General features: G+C 45.2%; 1 protein-coding gene across 1 annotated transcript in view; it reads left to right on the top strand.

Annotated features, from left to right (window-relative positions):
• Positions 1 to 749: 749 nt before the first annotated feature.
• MYH9 (myosin heavy chain 9) overlaps positions 750 to 18,309 on the top strand; it is a 79,518-nt gene continuing 61,958 nt past the window's right edge. The window contains exon 1 of the mRNA XM_074271574.1: positions 750 to 998. The gene's annotated coding sequence lies outside the window, so the exon portion shown is untranslated. The remainder of the gene's footprint in view (positions 999 to 18,309) is intronic.

Genomic DNA, 18,309 nt, shown 5'->3' with positions numbered 1-18,309 from the left:
ATTTCCACTCTGCGAGCGTCAATTTCGTCATCTGCGAAGTGGGCACACTCGACTTTTAATTTGCAAGGGACCGGAGGAAAGCGTTAGAAATCCTGCGGCCGGGTCCATTCCCCCGACGCCCCTCTCTTTGGGCCAGAACCATAAAACCCGCCCCGAGCTCCAGCACCTCCCTTCACCCGCCTCGCCCCATCCAAAAGCCGGGAAGCTTAGCCCGAGCAGCCGGTTCCAGGGTTTCAGCAGCCGTCTTTTGGTTGGCTCCTCCTGCTGCCAATCATCGTCCTCAAACCCGGCGGTCCGTTGGAGATCCTTTAGAGGGGCGGAGCTCCCGCCTAGAAAGGTGGGAGGGAGGGGGAAGCGAGAAGGGTGGGTTGGAGGGAAAGTCCGGTCCCTCTGGCTTCCAACGCCTCTCCCTCCTCCCACTCGGTTTTCACGGGTCGAATCATCTATCTATCAAACGCAAAAGCAGGTCGCTAGTGGGCAAGTTTAAGCGAGGGGGCGGGGCCTTGGAGGGTGAGGCGGCCGAGGGGAGGGGAAAAAGCGAACCGAGCTAAGGAAAAGCCCGTGCCTTTGGCTTCAATCGTCCCGCCTCCCCAGCTCTCCATGGGCCGAGATACATGTCCGTCAGCACGTTAAAAGGCCACTATTGAGTACGGATGACTCGGGGGCGTGTCCCAGGCCGAGCGGCTCGCATTGCATTGGGTGAGAGCGGCTGGAAGGCGGGGCGGGGCGGCGCGGGGAGCGGCGAAGCTGGGCTGGGCGCGGTGAGGCGAGACGCGGCTAGCAGAACACTGCCGTTCCTGGGCAGGCAGGCCGGGGCACAAGGCAGAACCACCCTGACCTGCTGGCTGGCTGGCGCTGCCGGCCTCGCTCGCTCCCTCCCGTCCGCCTTCCCGTCCTTGCAGCTCGCCTTCGTCCCCTCCGCCTGAGCGCAGGTGGCAAGCCGGAGGAGGCGCACGGAAGCGGCCGGACGTCCGCTCGAGGGACCCGACTCGGCTCAGGTGAGCTCGCCGCGTTCTCCGGGGCCAACGGCGGCCCCTGCGCGCGCCGTGGGGGGCGCGCCCGTGAGCTGGGCGGGCGGCGGGGAGGCACGCCGGAGTGCGGCGGCCGGGCGGGCGCGAGCTAGGTTCGCAGCCTCGGCGGGCCCGGAAATGGGGTGCGGGCGGGCTGCTGGAAGGCTGCCCTCCCGGGGCGCTGTGGGCCCGCGCGACAGGCAGCTCCCCGAGGGCAGGCTCCGCGGCCCCGGGGGGACGGAAGTGCCGCTGGCCGAGGCGGGGCTAGCTCGGGCTCTGGGAATTGAGGGTCCGAGCTGGAGTGGGGGCGCTAGGTGGGCGAAGGGGTCACCCGGTGGGTGGGAGGTGCCCCGAGCGTCCGAACCCAGCCGAATTTCATCCCCCTGCTGCCCGTTTCCCTTCTCGTTCTGTCTCCCCATTTTTTCTCCCCGTTTTCTTTTCCTTCCCCCTTTCCGTCTCCTTCCCATGTCTGTCTCCCCCTCTTTCCCATCTGTCCTTTTTCTCTCCCTGTCTCCTCCTTTTCTTTCCCTTCTTTCTCACTCTTCCCCTTTTCTTTTTTCTCTTTTCTATCTCTTTTCCTCTCCCCCCTTCAATCTCCCTTTTCTTTCCCCCTTCCCGTCTCCCCTTTTCTGTTTCTTCCTTATTTCCCATTCAATAGGAGTACTTAATGTCACCTCCCAGTCCCGACCCAGGTAGAGACAAAGACGAAGTCCCTGCCCTCCCGGAGCTCACTCCCCGCTGACTTTGGCCGCGAGCCTGGCCTCTCCCTCCCTCCCCTGCATCCCTCGGAGCCGGGGGTGACTCAGTTTCCCGGAGACGCGGTCCCCTCTCCCTTCCCCCTCTCCCTCCTCGGGAGCTCGCCTCCCTGCAGTGGCCGCTTCCTGGGAGAGCCCCGAAGTTGGCCAAACTTTTTCATCCCCGGCGGGGAGGGGCGGCTGGCCGGGCTGCGGACCGTGCCAGGGGGCAGCCTGGCTTCTGGGCGCTTTTTGGAGCTTGCAGGCCACGCTCGGAGGTAACGGGCAGCCTGCAGACCGTTGGCAGCTGTCAGGGTTAGCTCCTGAGTCAGAGGCAGACGGTCCTGCTCGCAGACATTGCTCTGAGCTCAGCCCTGGTTTCCGCCCGCCCATCGTGACTTCCTCATTCGCTTGGCTGCCTTCTGTGGAACCAAGAAAGGGAGGGTGGAGGGAGCTGGGTGTAGTTGGGCCGAGGAAGGGAGTGGGAGCTGCGGCTGCCCGAACCTGGGCATTATCTCCCTGGGCGCTGCTTGTGCCCTCGGACCCCTGCTTTGGTCTGGAGAGCCACTGGGGATAAAGTGTTAGCCCTGGGTTCTGTCTCAGCCTTCTTTACCTTGTCCCAACTTGCTCAGAGTGAGGTGCAGCCCTCAACTCTGTGCTCTCTCTCTCTGATCACCTTGCCTAACGGAGGAGCCCACCCATCTTTTGTGGCTCAGCTCTGGGCTGATCTAAGTTTCCTCCTTCCTGTTTGTGCAACTGTTTGGGGCTTTTTTCCTGATTGCCCTCTCCCCTCCCCCTCCCCTTCCCCTCCTGGGCCACACCCTGTGGGGCTTGAGGGCAGGTCCTCGGTGAGCCCGAAGCCCCTAGTAGGGAGGAGAGAAGGGAAGCTAATCCCAGTTGGGATTTTGTGCCTTTTTGTTTTTTTTAAACTGGAGTTTAAAAAAAAAAAAAAAAGTCATGCTAGATAAAAGGCAGAAAAGGTCTCTTTGGTTAGGTCTCCTGAGCTGAGAAAGGTGCCTTCGGAGGTTAAGCCAGTCCCTGCAACAAGTGGGGGACTAGAACAAATCACTTCTGCCAGGCCAGAGCCTGGGAAGTTTGTATTTTGTAGCACATGTTTCCTACGAGAAACACAGCTGTTTGTCCCCAGTCCTCCCTCCCTCACTCACTTTCTGCTGGGTTCTCATTGACTTCTTTTCCTGGCTTTGAAAGTAACAGGATGCGTCAGTTACTGTTGAAAGTAGAGACCTGACTTGTTCATCCTGTAACAATGTGGCTAAGTTTGATTTTCTGGGAAGTTGAGCAGTTACTGATTTGTCTTGCCTTTAAAACAAACAAACCAAAAAAAAAAAAACAAAAAACCCCAGAGGAATCAGATTTTTAATTTGGACAATTTGCTTGCTTGACAGCTGTGGCTCTATAAGAAAATCCTTAATCACAAGTAGATGGTAGACTAGTAGAGGAGCAGGCTGGCCTGTGTAGGGGAGGACTCAGAGGCAGCCTAACACCCCTACTCCCCACTTCTGCCCAGTGCTAAGCATGTAGTCATAGAAGCTTCATGGGAAGCCTCTCAGCATTATGGAAGTTCTGGGAAGGAAGAGCCCATTTTTAGTTGGGGGAGGGGAGAGTGTGAGAAAGGAGAGTGGAGGAAGACTTCCAGCACGTTGAAAGCTTTGCTAACTGAGGCAAGTTTAGGTCCAGTCAGAAAGTGAAGAGTCATTTAGTAGATAATTGGGGGTAATTAAAAACTTCAAAATCATGCCTTATAATTTTAGAGCCTTTATGACCGCAGATGGCTGGCTCACCCCAGGCTGAGTATGACAGTAAAAAGCCGCCCTTTTCAGCAATTTGGGAGATCTCGCGCCTCGTTAAATGCTGGTGTTGATCGATCTCGGGCGCTTTGGTTTGGAGGGAAGTGGATTTGATGCCTTGGGCTGGGAGGCCAAAGTAGGCCCAGGTTCCAGTCTCTGAAAATCTCTCTGAGCAGAGTAAAATGAGATAATGATAGTTACCCTGCTACCTGCCTCATAGGGCTATTGTGAGAAGCAAACGGGATGACTCATGGGATAATTTTTTGTAGCCACCATTGGCTGTGGAAATATGAGCCAGCATTTCATAAACTCCTAGAAACGGAGCTTTGGGTCCCAGATCATTCTGGTTTTGATCTGTTGAGATCCAAGCTGGAGAGCAGATGAGAAGCTTTAGTGGTTCTAATTGTGAGCTGTTATGGAGACCCTTCTTTAAAAAAAAAAAAAAAAAAATTTAAACTTCACTTGGCTATGGGCCAAGGGTATCCAATTTATTCTCTTCTATGTTAGATGTGCAGATTAATCCCAGTTTGCTTATTTTGGCTTCTTTTACTGGGCATCCTGATGGAGCCTGGTAGAATATTGCTTGGAAGCCGGGAGAGGCTTGCTTCCTGCCGTTTCCTTTCTTGCTAATCCTTCAATGAAGTACCTTAGGACTGCCCCAAACCAGCTTGACATTTTTATTTCAAAAGGAGAGGAGGAGTTGGTAGTTGTTTTTCCTCTCAGCATAGCCTTAGCCTTCTCCAGAAAGAAACAAAAAGGGGTGAAAAGCCCAATCCTACCCACGCCTCCTTCTGAATCTCATGTTCCAGAAACAGAGAATAAATAACACACATCTTGCTGGTTTCAGAATTGAATGAATGTCCCTAATTCACTGTAAAACATCTCTTGAGGTGCCTAGGACAGGAAATGCCCCAGAAATCCTCCCTTTGTTTGGCTCAGGGCAGGCTGTGGAGGTCTCTTGGCCTTCACCCTTGATGGAGTGGCCTTCACCCTTCTTCCTGTAGTGATTTTGGCCAGGGTGGGGTCCCTGGCAGCGACCAGGTCTTGCAGTGGGGGATGGTCTTGGGATGGGGAATGGAGCTCACTCCCTAGTCACTTTTTTATAAGCACAAAAAGGGAACACTGGCAGGTTTTACTGACTTCATTTTGTAGTTGAGTAAACTTAGATGAGGTTTAGAGATAGCAAAACTTTATTCATTTTTCAAATCCTGGATTGGAACCCCGTCTTCTGCTTCCATGTTGTCAACATAATTGTAGCAGCCCTTTACATCACACAGCTAAAGTGTTAAATGTCTGAGGTGGGATTTGAACTCAGGTCCTCCTGATTTCCCGGTCAGTCTTCTATCCACTTCACCATCTAGGCATCCCTGTAGCACCCATTTAGATACATTTTTCCTTTTGGTCTGCAATATTTTCCCTCAGGTTCAGGGACCTCCTGGCATGGACAGTTGCTCCATTGAAGCAGATGACTTGTCCATGATCGCAGAGCTACTAGTATGTATCTGAGGCAGCACTTGAATCTAGATCTTCCTCTGAGACAAGGCCTAGCTTTCCTCACAGAAACCCTGCTGGGAGGTTACTTTAACTTTTTAACTCACAAGTCACCATCTTTGGGCTCTGTCCCATGCCTAGAGTGCATCCCAGCCTAAGGAAGCCTTCTCCATTCTCCCTCCCATCTTAGATATGTCCATTCATCTTGTATGTAACTGATTTATACACAATTGTTTTCATGTTGTTGCTCCCCTATTAGATCATAAACCTCTTCAGAGGCAGGAAATGATTTTTACCTTTTTTGGTATCGTTAGAGCTAACAGTGCCTCGCCTTTAGTAGGTACTTTATAAATGCTTGGCCCACAGTAGGTAGTTAAAAATGCTCACTGTTCTGACTTCATTGCCTGACCCATATTGTTGATTCACAATGATATCTTGGCTTAATGTTTGCAAAGCATTTCTCCCCAACAATCCTGTGATTCAGATAATACGTATATTTTCTCCATTTTACAGATGAAGACACAGTCTCTGAGAGGTTGTGTTTTGTTCAAAGGCACAGTGCTTAGAGATACTGAGGATTTTTAAATCCAGGGCTCCTGTCTCCTAGTCCACTTCTTTTCTTTTTCTATTGGCTATCTATCTTCTGTGCCTTAGGCCTGCTTTTGATAGGGAAGCAATCATTGGGAAGTGGATGTTTCTTTAGTTTTTCGTTCAAAATAAAAATCTGTTACAGAGTGGGGACATAGGGAACTACAATATATTGAATTCAAATCCCAGTTCTGGTATATTAAATGAGCTGGATGACATGTCACCACATGGGCCCCCATTTTCTCATTTTTAATCTCATTCCCTTCTAGACTGTAGTCAGTGATTTGCATTTCAAGGCACTTTCTCCACTAATTCTGGAACTACTTTGTGCCAACTTTGTGGACTATAAAACTTAGAAATCTACTTTCTGATTGTCCTGTGTGTGTGTGTGTGTGTGTGTGTGTGTGTGTGTGTGTGTTTCCCTTTCTCTCCCCCTACTTTCCTGTTTGTATTTTTAAATATCTCCTAATGAATTCTGCCCTTTAACCTTTTCCTCATCTTCACTGTGAGGGTAATGAATTCTTTGCTACATAGGAAAATGAAAATCCTTCTATATTGTCTGCAACAGTTCAAGATTCTTATTTTTACACAGTTTCCCTAGTGGGTTTTTTTCCTGCGTCATCTTCCGCAGCACTTGAGGGGGAAAGGTTTGACTAGGCAATAGAAATGGCCCCACCTCTCCTAAGTCATTTTTAGCTTTGCCTTATTTGCATCCCTCTAATATATCTCCCCTTGCCACCTTTGTCTCTGATAGACTTCTGGCTGGTCTGTGGTTTTGTGTACCACTCTATTAATAATCCTTGAATAGAAAAGACTGTTGAAGGGTTAAAAAAGGGTGTTAATTGGGTTCATTCTGATCCTTTTTTTTTTTTTTTTAAAGTTTTTATTTTCAAAATATATGCATAATTTCCAACATTCATCCTTGCAAAACTTTGTTCCAAGTTTTTCTTCCTTCTCCCTACTCCCTCTCCTGGACAGCAAGTGTGAAATGTGTGTGTGTGTGTGTGTGTGTGTGTGTGTGTGTGTTAAACATGTGCAATTCTTTTACATATTTCTACAATTATCATGGTGTACAAGAAAAATCCAATCAAAAAAGAAAAATGAGAAAGAAAACAATGAGAAAAAGTTAAAATGCCAAGTTGTGACCCACACTCAGTTCCCACAATCCTCTTTGGGTGCAGATGGTCTCTCCATCACAAGACCATTGGAACTGGCCTGAATCACCTCCCTGTTGAAAAGAGTCATGTCTGGGGGTAGCTAGGTGGTGCAGTGGATAGAGGAGCACCAGCCTTGAATTCAGGAGGACCCGAGTTCAAATCTGGTCTCAGACACTGAACACTTCCTAGCTGTGTGACCCTGGGCAAGTCACTTAACCCAGCCTTAAAAAAAAGAAAAGAAAAAAAAAAGAGAACCATGTCTGATCCCTTTCTTATGTCAACAATCACCTTGATGGGTTAGAGTGGGGGTCTTTCTATACTGTAGACCAATTGTGTGGGCACTCAGGCTGAAAAAGCAAAGAGAGTCATCCTCACATAAAATAGGATCGCAAAGGAAGCCAATTCTATTGAAATATAGCTATAAAAATATTTTTAAAAACAAGTTAGCGTATCCCATGGTTAAGAAGCCTTTTCTTAGTACCCTAACAGTGGGGTAGAATAGCTAAGTTTGGTAGGTGGGGGAGTACAGAGACACTCTACCCCTAAAGGGAATTATGAGGATGAGAAATCCTTTCTCCTGGGGCTGTATTCCCACAGAGGAGTGTTTTGGTCTTTGGGGGAGGAGAATGACAAGAGTCATTAGTAACCCCTTGAGACCAGGTCTCAAATTGAACCAGCACTCCCATCAAAAGAACCTTTTGAGGGCGTGACTCCAGAGTGAGTAGCTCTGACAAGCTCTTGCTAAGATCTCCATTCTTAGATATGTTGATAAACCCAAGAAGGAATGATGAGAGCAGCTCATGACTGACTGACAGATGCATGTCCCTTTAAAAAGGAACTTAGCATTGCTCAGTTTCATATTCTGACGTCAGGGCAAATGATCTCCAGCCTGCCCTGATTCTGAGTGTCCTGAATGCAGATAGCAGCATGCCAGCAGCAGGCTTGGGTTCTGGAATCCATTGAATTTTGTTTCTTGCTGACTCAGAAACTGGGTCTGTTGTTTTTATTTCTCCTTAATTTGACTTTTTTTTTTTTTTTTTTTTTTGAAAGGCCTTACCTTTCTCCCATTCCAACGGTTTCCTCTGCTTATCCCCACCCCCTCTAATCTGATCTGTGTACTGATATCACTGCCCTCAGGGACTTTACTAGTCAGATGGTCCTCTAAGGAGTTTGAATGAGTGTACTTAATTCAGAAAAATTAACTGGGGGCTTGGTCCCCATGGACCCCAATGTATTATTTTCTCTTTTCTGATTTTGAGCATGTGTAGGGCCTTCGTTCTCCTCTACTCTCACTTGGAAGGTATCTGAATTTTGGGAAACCATTTCTGGATTGAATGACTCTCAGATTTTCTGATTTCACAAATTTGAATTAAATATGTTTAAGTCCAGGCTCTTAATCTTTGGGGATGGAAGAGGCTAATGTGCCTCCGAATTCTTTCCAGTTGGATTCTGCTTGTTTGTTAGAACTGGGATTTCCATAATTGAGGGCTTTCTAAGCAATAGGAAAAATTAGTGATTTTCTATAGGGAACTTTCCCCAGCTTGCCACTGTGGGGTAGACTGAGTGACCGAGATCAATATTCTGAGATAGTCCAGGGACTGTCCTCAGACTTCACACTGTCCCTGGTTTTTAGTGATTTAAAAATGTCTATGCCCCCGTGGATATGGAGGAAATGGTTAGCCACCAAATGTGTCCTGATTAGTTTGTTCTTTTCCAAATTAAAAATTGGTTCTTCGTTCTAATGCTGCCTTTGCATCTAGCCTCTGATAATTTTTTTTTTTTTTTTTTTTTTTTTTAAGTTTAAATTGATTTGAGAAGCTTAATTAATACAGAGTATATGTTAATTAGGATCACCAGAAAGGACTGGGTTGAGGACAAATAATTTCCAGAGCTATTCTTGGTATTATGTTGTTACTGAACTTTTCTTATTCAGCAGCCATTTATTAAAGGTACTGTCCTGTGGGGCTATCAATATGCAATTCTGAATTAGTAAGACATGGGTGATCCTGTCTTTAAGTGACTCTGGGTGAAGTTACAATTTCTGAACTTCATTTTTCTTCATCTTTAAAAAGTAGCTAATAATAATAGCACTGACTTTACTGAGTTATGAGAGGATCTGGGAAAGGATCTCTAAAGGATTTTGTAGTTATAAATCACCTGATTGGTCCTATCCTCTCAATCTACTTGAGTGAGTGTGTCAAAGATCATTCCGTCTGGTTTGCCGACTCTTATCAAGTTACTTTAGACTTTCTACAAAAGCAAAAAAAATGCCTTTATTTAGTCATGTATGTTCAGAAGTCTGGGTTTCCTGTGTTTTTATGAAGTCATTGGTCTGAAGAAGGCAGCTTCCTGTCTGATAAAGGACTGAGGCACTTGGGTGGCCCCATTTTATTGAGGAATAGCAGTGAAAAGGATTGTAGCTCAGTGGCAGGTTTCCCAGGAGGCCCTGATCTTTTTGATGCCTGTCCTTGCAGTCTATAGTTTTGAGGATGGGAAGAATTTTGATGCCACTGGTCTAGTATTTATTTTATAAACTCCACCTTTTCTGACATCCCAGTCACAAGGTGCCTTAATGTCTCCTTTGCTCTAATCTCTGTGGAAAAGCTGGTTATATTTTTTAAGGATTTTTTTGGTGAGGCAGTTGGGGTCTAGTGACTTGCCTGGAGTCACACAGCTAGGGAGTGTAAAGTGTCAGAGGTTAGATTTGAACACAGGCCCTCCTGACTGCAGGGCTGGTGCTCTGTTTACTGCATCTAGTTATCCCTTGGAAGAGCTGATTCTGTACTCTATGGCAAACCCTGTTTTTGGACCTTCCCTTATAATTTCTTCTTTCATCTTTAATCTCTTCCTCACATAACTCTACTTTTCATATTGTAAATGTGCCCAGATTCTACATTTTTAAAATCTGTTTTTCATTTTTGGAGGCAGTCAGTGTTAAGTGACTTGCCTAGGATCATAGTGTCTGAGGCTGGATTTGAATTCAGGTCCTCCTGACTCCAGGGCCAGTGCTCTCTCCACTGTGCCACTTAGCTGCCTCAATATTTAATATTTTGCACTGGCCTATGAGTCATGCCCTCAGGCTGATGGGTCCCTTGTCCCTTTCCTAGCCAAACATCTAGAAAGGCTAAGCTAAACTTCCTCTTCATCCTGTGTAATCGTCTCCAGAGTCACCCATAAGCTCTTAACTCCTCAGACCAAAGACTTTTTCCTAGACCTCTCTCTTCTGGATTTCATCAAAACTTTTGCTACTGTTGACCATCCCTTGTTCTGTGTGACACTTTTTCTTTTGACATCCATGCCATCGCTTTGTCTTGGTTGTCCTGTCTTTCTGATTCTTTCTTCTTAATCTTGTCCCATCTTCATCATCCATTTTCCATCACTGGCTATCTCCCAAGACTCCATTTTGGACCTTCTCTATTTACATATTGCCTCAGTAATTTCATCAGCCTGTATATCTTCACTTACATCCAGGTATAGGATTTTAAAATCTGTGTATCAAAATTTGATCTTTCTCCTGCCAGACATCTCTCCCCCCCCCCCCCCAGGCTGGGGTAAAGTGACTTGCCCAGGGTCACACAACTAAGAAGTGTTAAGTGTCTGAGACCACATTTGAACTCGGGCCCTCCTGAATTCAGGGCTGGTGCTCCATCCACTGCACCACCTAGCTGTCCCTCTGCCAGACATCTTTATCTGAATCTCACTTGGTGTCTTGGACTTGTCCAAAACAGCTCACATCCTTTAACTCCTCTCAAATTGTTCACTATATCATCTTCCCAACTGTACAACTTTTGTCATCTTGGGTTCTTCCCCCTTTTCCCCAATTTTGCCCATTCTCCCTGCCTTCTTTGGTATCAATCTTCTCTCCACTTAACCACCTAATTGGTTCCAGTTCATCATTGATCATTAATGTTCCTAAGAAATAAATTAGCCATTTCTCTCACCTGCTCAAAGACCTTCATATTCTCCCTATTGCCTATTAGTCTGATCTTTAAAGGCATCTACAGCCTTACTTCTACTTTCTTTGTCAGACTTCTTCCCCTGCTGTCTGTTTCCACCTCCATGTTATTTCAAGCTCTTTCCTCCATGCTTGAACTCCCTCCCTCCTCACCTTTGCCTTGGTAGCCCTCCTGTAATCAAACCAATTTCTAGGGTCTTCTCCTGAAATTACTGTGCATTTCTTCATTTCCCTCTGCTAGAATATGAATTCCTTGCTGGCAGGGCTGCAGACTTGAGGCACAGTGCTGTGCACTTGGGGTTATTGAGTCATTTCAGCCATGCCCAGCTCTTCATGACCCCATTTGGTGTTTTCTTGTCAGAGATACTGGAGTGGTTTACCCATTTCCTTCTCATTTTATACATGAGGCAAACAGGGTGAAGTGACTTTTTCAGAATCATACGGGAAATAAGTGTCTGAGGTCTTCTTAAATCCCAGCTGCCCTCTTGCTTTACATTTAAAGAGCTTTAACAAATGTTTTTTGATCACTTGTGGACTTAGTATGCAGGGAAGAGAGGAGGAAGAACTTGCAGCAGGCCCTTGAATAGTGGGCAGGATTCAGAGTTAGCCGGTCCTCCATAGCCAAGCCGGACAGCCTCATCAGCCTCCTTGGTTGGATTAGGTGCTGATTAGGTCTCAGTTGCCAGTTTTACATTGTGCCATAACCAGACAGGCAATCAAGAAGCATTTACCAGGTGCTTACTAGGGGGATACAAAGAATACCCAAAAAATAACCCCTCTCTTCAAAGAACTCATTCTAATAGAGGAGAACACATGTAAATAGGGAGGCACAATGAAATTGGAAACAGAACAGATGGAAAGTAACCTTAGAGGGAAGTGGGAAATGTCTGATGAAAAAGGTGAAGTTTAACTGATTTTTTGGAGGAAGGGAAAACGAGGCTGATGGGGGCGGCACAACATTCTGGGCATCAAGGACTGCCTTTGCCAAGGCTGAGACTCAGGAGATGGAGGGGTGTGTGGGAGGCACAGCAAGTCAGACCAGTCTAGCTGGATCATAGAGTGCAAGAAGGGGCCAACTTGGGAAGAGCTTCAAACACCAAACTGAGAAGTTAGTGTTAGATTCTGGAGGTAATAGGGAGCCACTGGAGTTCACAGAGCACAGGAGTAACATGGTCAGATCTGCGCTTTAGAAAAATCAACTTGGCAGGTAGATAGCAGATGAACTGGGCTGGGGGGAAATTTGAGGAATGAAGGACCAGTTGCCAGCCTGGCATCAATAGGGCATGCGGTTTTTCCGGGCCTGGATTTGTACAGCAGAAGTCCTCATCACCACATTCCACAGGTCTGAGTGCTCTAGCTTGTCTAGCAGCTGTCTGCAGGGGGATATCCGTGGAACTGGTCGACTGTTCTGGACCACCTTGGTCGGAAAGAACAGCATTTTCCCATGGAAGATAGAGGAACTGTTTCTGTTAAAACTTAATTTATTCATTAAGGGCATTGACTTGTTTAAAAAAGTTGTTCAATTGTAACAAAAGTAACAGAGGCTGGGTTCCTGTTCAAAGGTCTGGGGCACGATCTGGCCTCCTCCATTGAGGAGCAGTCTGAAATGTTGTATGAAGTGAAAGGGAGGGAGTGGGCTGAGATCTCTGTTCAATATTGATTCAAGGCACTTAGTAAATTGCCAACACCTCCTAAGAGATTTCCTGTCTGTTGGCTAAGCCCAGCCCTTTAATATAAGGATAACCAGAGCAGATGGCTGGCTAATTCCATCCTCCCCTACTCTCTACCCGTGAATGATGGCAATGTAAAGGTCCACCCTCCAAATTCCCCTTTTGTTGACAGTCTGTATCCCAGAGACCTCCTGTGGATTGCTTCTGGGACCTCCTTTGAAGGACTGGGGTGAGAGGGCAGGGGAAGAGAACGGGTATGTCTCGGGTCTTCTCGGTTCTAAAGAACCTTAGGCTTGAGTTATTTGTAGGATACTGGGCAGAAAGCAGCTCCTGTTTTTTTTAGAAATGCTCCATAGACCAGCTCTTTACGCAGATAAAAATGGGCAAAGTTGTCTTGTTTTTTCCTTTGTTTGGGAAGGCTGCTGAAAGGCTTGGGGACTGTTTTCTTTTTGGCATGGTGTCACAGAGGTGTTTGATGAAATCTTTCTTAAGTTGAATAAGAAAGTGACTTATTCCTTCTAGAGGGTGGTCATTTTTTTGGAGAAAATTCAGCTCTTTTATGCCTTCACTCAAAGGAGAGGATTCCAGAATCCTGGCGGACATATTTTAGTGGAAGGAACTCTGGCTCTGGTTTAGATCTGATTATCATTCTCCCATCCACTATGGTCATGGCATTATTTGTCTCCCTGAAGCTCTTTTTTTTTTTTTTTTCCCCATTTGTTAAAAGATGATAACTCTCAAGAAATCCATGCACAGGCCTTGGGAAAGGGATTCTATTCTGGGTCCATTTTGCAGTTGAGAAAACCTCAGGGAGATTCATTGAGTTGGTCAAAGTCATACAGGTTATCAGGTGGGATTGGAACCCAAGTCCTTGAACCAGAGTACCACCATGCCTCATGAACTAGATTACTCAGTCTTTTCACTTCTAGGTGCCTTCTAGGAAGAGTCATAGGATTCTCTGAGAGACAATAAAATGGAAGGTATATAATACCAATGCATACTCCATTACGAGAAAGAGGCTCCATGTCACAAGCACAAAGACAGAAAGTGTTACTCAATTGTGTGCCTTTTCTAGAGTTCCATCCTGAGAGCCAGAAAATCCTTGTCAGTGGAGTATGGTAGGCTCTTAGGAGGCAGGTTCCGTGATGCTCTGGGACTGATAGTCAGGAAGATAGTCACAAGGATCAAGAAGGTGAGGCAAGAGAGGCATGAAGAAGATAAATTCCTGCAACAGACTTGCTGACCACTCCTCCCCATCCTGCCCTCATGTCTGTCTATACTTTCCTTGTGGGTTAGGGGATGGGAAGAACAAAGAGGGAAGCAAGAGAAACTTTGCTCTTGCACAAGTTGAGAAGAGAGTTTCCCTCTTGCCTTGAAACTTCTCCACTTAGAAATTTCTTAAGCATCTGCTATGTGCCAAGCATTATGCTTAGGTGCTTTACAAATATTTTCTTATTTGGTCTTCACAATAACCTTGGGGAGGGGGAGATGCTTTTGTTTTCCTTATTTTACAGTTGAGGAAACTGAGGCAAATAGGATAATGTGACTTGTTCAGGTCACATAGCTAATAAATATTTGTAGCCAGATTTGAATTTAGGTCTCCCTGCCTGCTGGTCCAGTGCTCTAGCCACTGTGTCACCTCACTGTTTTAGAAGACTTCCTGTTTTTCCCCATTTGATGCTTAGGGACCAACTTGTCCTTTTATTTAAAAAAAAATTTTAATTTTAAAGTTATAAATTTTTCCTCTCCTTGCCATCCTCCCCCTAACCCATTGAGAAGACAAGAATATGTCATTTATATATGTGAAGTCATGCATTTTCATGTTAGCCATGTTGCCAGACGCAATAAAAAAACAAGATACATAAAAGGGAAAAACGCATACTTTACTGTGTACTCAAGAGTCCCGTCAGCTCTCTGGAAGTGGATAGATACCATCCTTTGTCATGGAGCCTTTAGAATTGTCTTAGTTTGCTGGATTGTTGAGAATAGCTAAGTCGTTCACAGTTGATCATCATACAATATTGTTACTGTATACTATCTTCTGGTTCTGCATCCTTCACTTTGCATCAGTTCCTAGGAAACGATCCTGCTTTATAATTTCTCATTGCACAATGGTGTTTCATCACACTCATACCACACCCTTTTTTAGCTGTTCCCCAAGTTGATGAGCATCCCTTCAGTTTCCAATTTTTTGCCACCATAAAAAGAAATGCAATAATTGACCAACATCTTACGCCCTTTACCAAGAGGCTATGGAGACTGAATGAGTATTTTCATCTTTTTTGTTTGTCTTTTCTTTCTGTGGTTTTTTTCCCCGCTTTGGTCTGATTTTTTTCCTGGCACAAAATGACAAATATGGAATTATGTTTAAAAGGATTTCACATGTATAACTATATATCAAAGTTCTGTCTTGGAGATGAGGGAGGGGAAATAAACTTGGAGCCCAAAATCTTGCATACACAAATGTTGTAAATTATGTGTTTGGAAAAATAAAATACTATTGAAAAAAGCTTCTATAAATGTTTTTCTGTATGTTTTGAGTACTTTTCCTTTTTTCTCTGATTTCTTTGGGGTACAGACCAAGTAATGGTATTGCTGAGTCAAAGGGTATTCCCTTTGGGCATAGTTCCAAATTGTTCTCCAGAATGGTCAGACCTGTTCACAGCTCCACCAGTGATGCAAGAATGTCCCGTTTTTCCATATCCTTTCCAGCACTTATTATTCCTGGTATGTGCGAGATGGTTTCTCTGAATGTTTTAGTTCTCCTTAAATCAATAGTGATTTGGAGCATTTTTTCATGTGGCTGTTGATCAGTTTGTCCTTTTTTAAACCCACAAATGTTAGTCTTGTCTGAATGCTTTTTTCCCCTAGAGAGCACTGAGCTGTTAAATTCTTTTTTTGTGTGAGAAATGAGAGCTACCATGCACTGTTTGATTGGGGGGAAAGAGTGACATTGATACCAGAGCTGGATTGGGGCTTTTTGAGTATAGTGTTTGGATGTTATTTTAGATAAGTATTAGATAATGGAAGGTCAGAAGTAGAGACCTTGGAATTTTAGAGCTTCCTGGTGGATGATTTAGACCAGCAATGTCAAATTCAATTAGAAATATATTATCAATATATAACTATGTATTCTATGCTATATGTATAGGCAAATTCTAGTTTGCTATATTAGTAAATTCAAGCTAACCCAGTCATCCCCTTTAGGCCTCGTATTGACTGAGTTTTAGAATGTAATCTGTGTTTCATTATGTTTTTATTTCCCAATTGCCTTTTAATCTGATTTTGGCTATGTGCAGGAATGTCACCCATTTGAAAATCACCTCTGCCTTAGCCTGGAGAACAAGACCATCACTAGAAGGATCCTTCAGCTCACTGTTCTTCATTTTATGGGTGAAGACTCAATAGAGGAGTGTACTTTGCCTATGGTTAGTCACAAAACTAGTAAGTGGGAGTCATTTCGGGTCCAGAGTCCCATCCATTTGCGTCAAACTTATCTAACCCTTTCTTGTTTTGACTCATTGGGCTTCATCTTTTCTTCAGTTATGATTGAGGCTAGTTGCCATATTTCTTGCTAATCTGGCTGCCCATCTTGAGGTTTGAAAATTAAGTATTCACTTGATTAGTGTTGGGGAGAAAGCTTTGATCTTAAAGACCTGGGATGTAAGTCCTGAATTTGATAAGTCAATTAAATCAATTTAAGTCTCATCCTCATTTTATATATGATGAAAGAAACTAGTGCTTCCTCTTTGTCAGTTATTGTGAGAGATATTTAAAGTATTTTGTAAACCTTCGCATATATTACCCAGCATAGCACATAATAGTATATAGCAAATGAATTGATTTTTTTTTTTTTCAATGCACCTAGAGAAGAACTTTTTCAGTCTTGATGAAAGTAGTTTCTATTTCCCTTAGACCTAGTGTCTGGAGGTGGGGAAGGAGTGATGAGATTTGGCTTATCAGAAGCCTCCCATCTTCCACAAATATCCACACCTTCTCTTGCATCTGGCTTATCCTAGAGGCCCCCTGCAGAACAATGAGCCTGAAGGCCTCTTGCAGTAGGATTCTGCTACTTGTTCTGCCTTCTTAAGAGGGAGAATTTTATGTCTTGATTTTAGAGTGACTATCAAGAATGTGTTCTCCCCTCTGAAAAGTTTTTGCTTGTGGGCACATCTCTTGTTCTTCTGAGGATGCCTCTGTGCTAATGAGAAACAACAGTCCCCTAAGGGGATATTGGTCCTGATCATAAAAAATTCGGATTCCACGCCCAGACATGGGGTGGCAGCCCATCCCTGACTTTCTGACTGTCTCTCTCCAACTTCTGTCCTTTTCTTTCCCTTCCCCTCCTCTTTTTGGCCACACACTTTCCTCACTGCTGCCTGAATGATCCTTGGCTATTTATTTCCCAGACCTTGTGCATGTTACTAACTTTATGGCCTCACTATAAAGCACAGTCCTTTGTGTTCAAGCCAAGACTTGTCTGGTTGCTCAAGCCAGAGAGGAGACTGGTCTGAGACCCTGCCAGTCTTCTTACTTTTAAGGGCCCCTCAGCTTTTTAGGAGGCAAGTCTTCCAAGGCCAAGCACCCTGCCAGAGAGCTTTACTGATGGACAAAATGCCGCTGCTCGCCCACTGACTTTTTCCCATTTACTGCTGTGTGGAGTGGGTGGGGATGGGCCAAGCAGTAGCCATTGAGAAATACCTCATTGTACTGGAGGTGCTAACTGAAGAGCTGAGGCCCTGCTGAGCCAGAAGGGCCTCTCGCCTTGGGAATCTATCTCATCTGGGCTTCCTTCAGCATCCTCGCCAGCTTCCTGAGCAGCCCTTGCCAAAAGGAAGAAGAAAATTTCAGATCCAGTTGAGCAGACAGGCTTCTTGGGGGTGAAGGGTGAATAATACCTCAGTGATTTTTTTTTTGGGGGGGGGTAAGTGACTTGCCTAGGGTCACACAGCTAGTAAGTGATAATTGCTTGAAGCCACATTTGAACTCAGGTCCTCCAGACTCCAGGGCCAGTGCTCTATCAGTTGAGCCATACTAGTTATCAAAACCCCACCCCCTGGTGATTATTTTTTTAAATTTAATTGTCCTTGGGTGAACTAGTGGTTGAATTTTCTTGTGTTTTGGTTTCTACTAGGAATTTAAAGAATGTTTTAGTTTACTGATTAAGGTTAAAGGGAAGAGATCAAAGCATCTAGCTGGATTATTTATCTGATGACTTTCTTTGGTCTGAAGTTCTCGAACCTGACCGCAATTCATGACAATCTGATAAGGAAGGCCAGACTGAAGGGAGTGGTCCAGCTCTCTGACTCCAATGAGTGGAAAAGCAGGATGGGGAGAGGACTAGAGAAAAGGGGGAGAGAGAGACACACACACTATGTCTTTAGCTTGGGTGTGGGTCATAGGATTTAGCACTGGTGGAGGCCTTCAAGATTATCTACTCTTACCAGATAACTGAATACACTCTGGCCTAAGGCTAGAAGTAGTGGCAGGAAGTGGAAGAGTTGGAATTTGAACCCTGATCTTCTGGCTCCAAATTCCACCCTCTTCTATTCCTTTGCATTGAAATAGACTACCCTCCTAGAGGGCAGGGATGGGCATTTTCCTCTTTATTATCTTTCTCTAGTACTTTATCCCAGACTTTGCCAATCTTGACCCACTTGGATCTGAATTCTGATTGATGTGGAACACTTGTGAGTGCTGTAACCCACACAACCATTTTACTCTTGATCTCAGTTCTGCACCAGAGATCCTCCCAGCATATTCACTTTTCCTTATTGTCTGGATCCTGGTGGAATAACCGGCTTGCCCCCACAGGACATTCTCTCTTTATTCATATATCTTCCTGATAACATCCTTATTTCTCAGGAACATTTCCTTTTTGGTTTGACTCTTAGAC

This window comes from Sminthopsis crassicaudata, chromosome 5 (assembly GCF_048593235.1).
Source record: "Sminthopsis crassicaudata isolate SCR6 chromosome 5, ASM4859323v1, whole genome shotgun sequence".
Lineage (NCBI taxonomy): Eukaryota > Metazoa > Chordata > Mammalia > Dasyuromorphia > Dasyuridae > Sminthopsis > Sminthopsis crassicaudata.
This window is presented reverse-complemented; position numbering and strand designations above follow the sequence as displayed.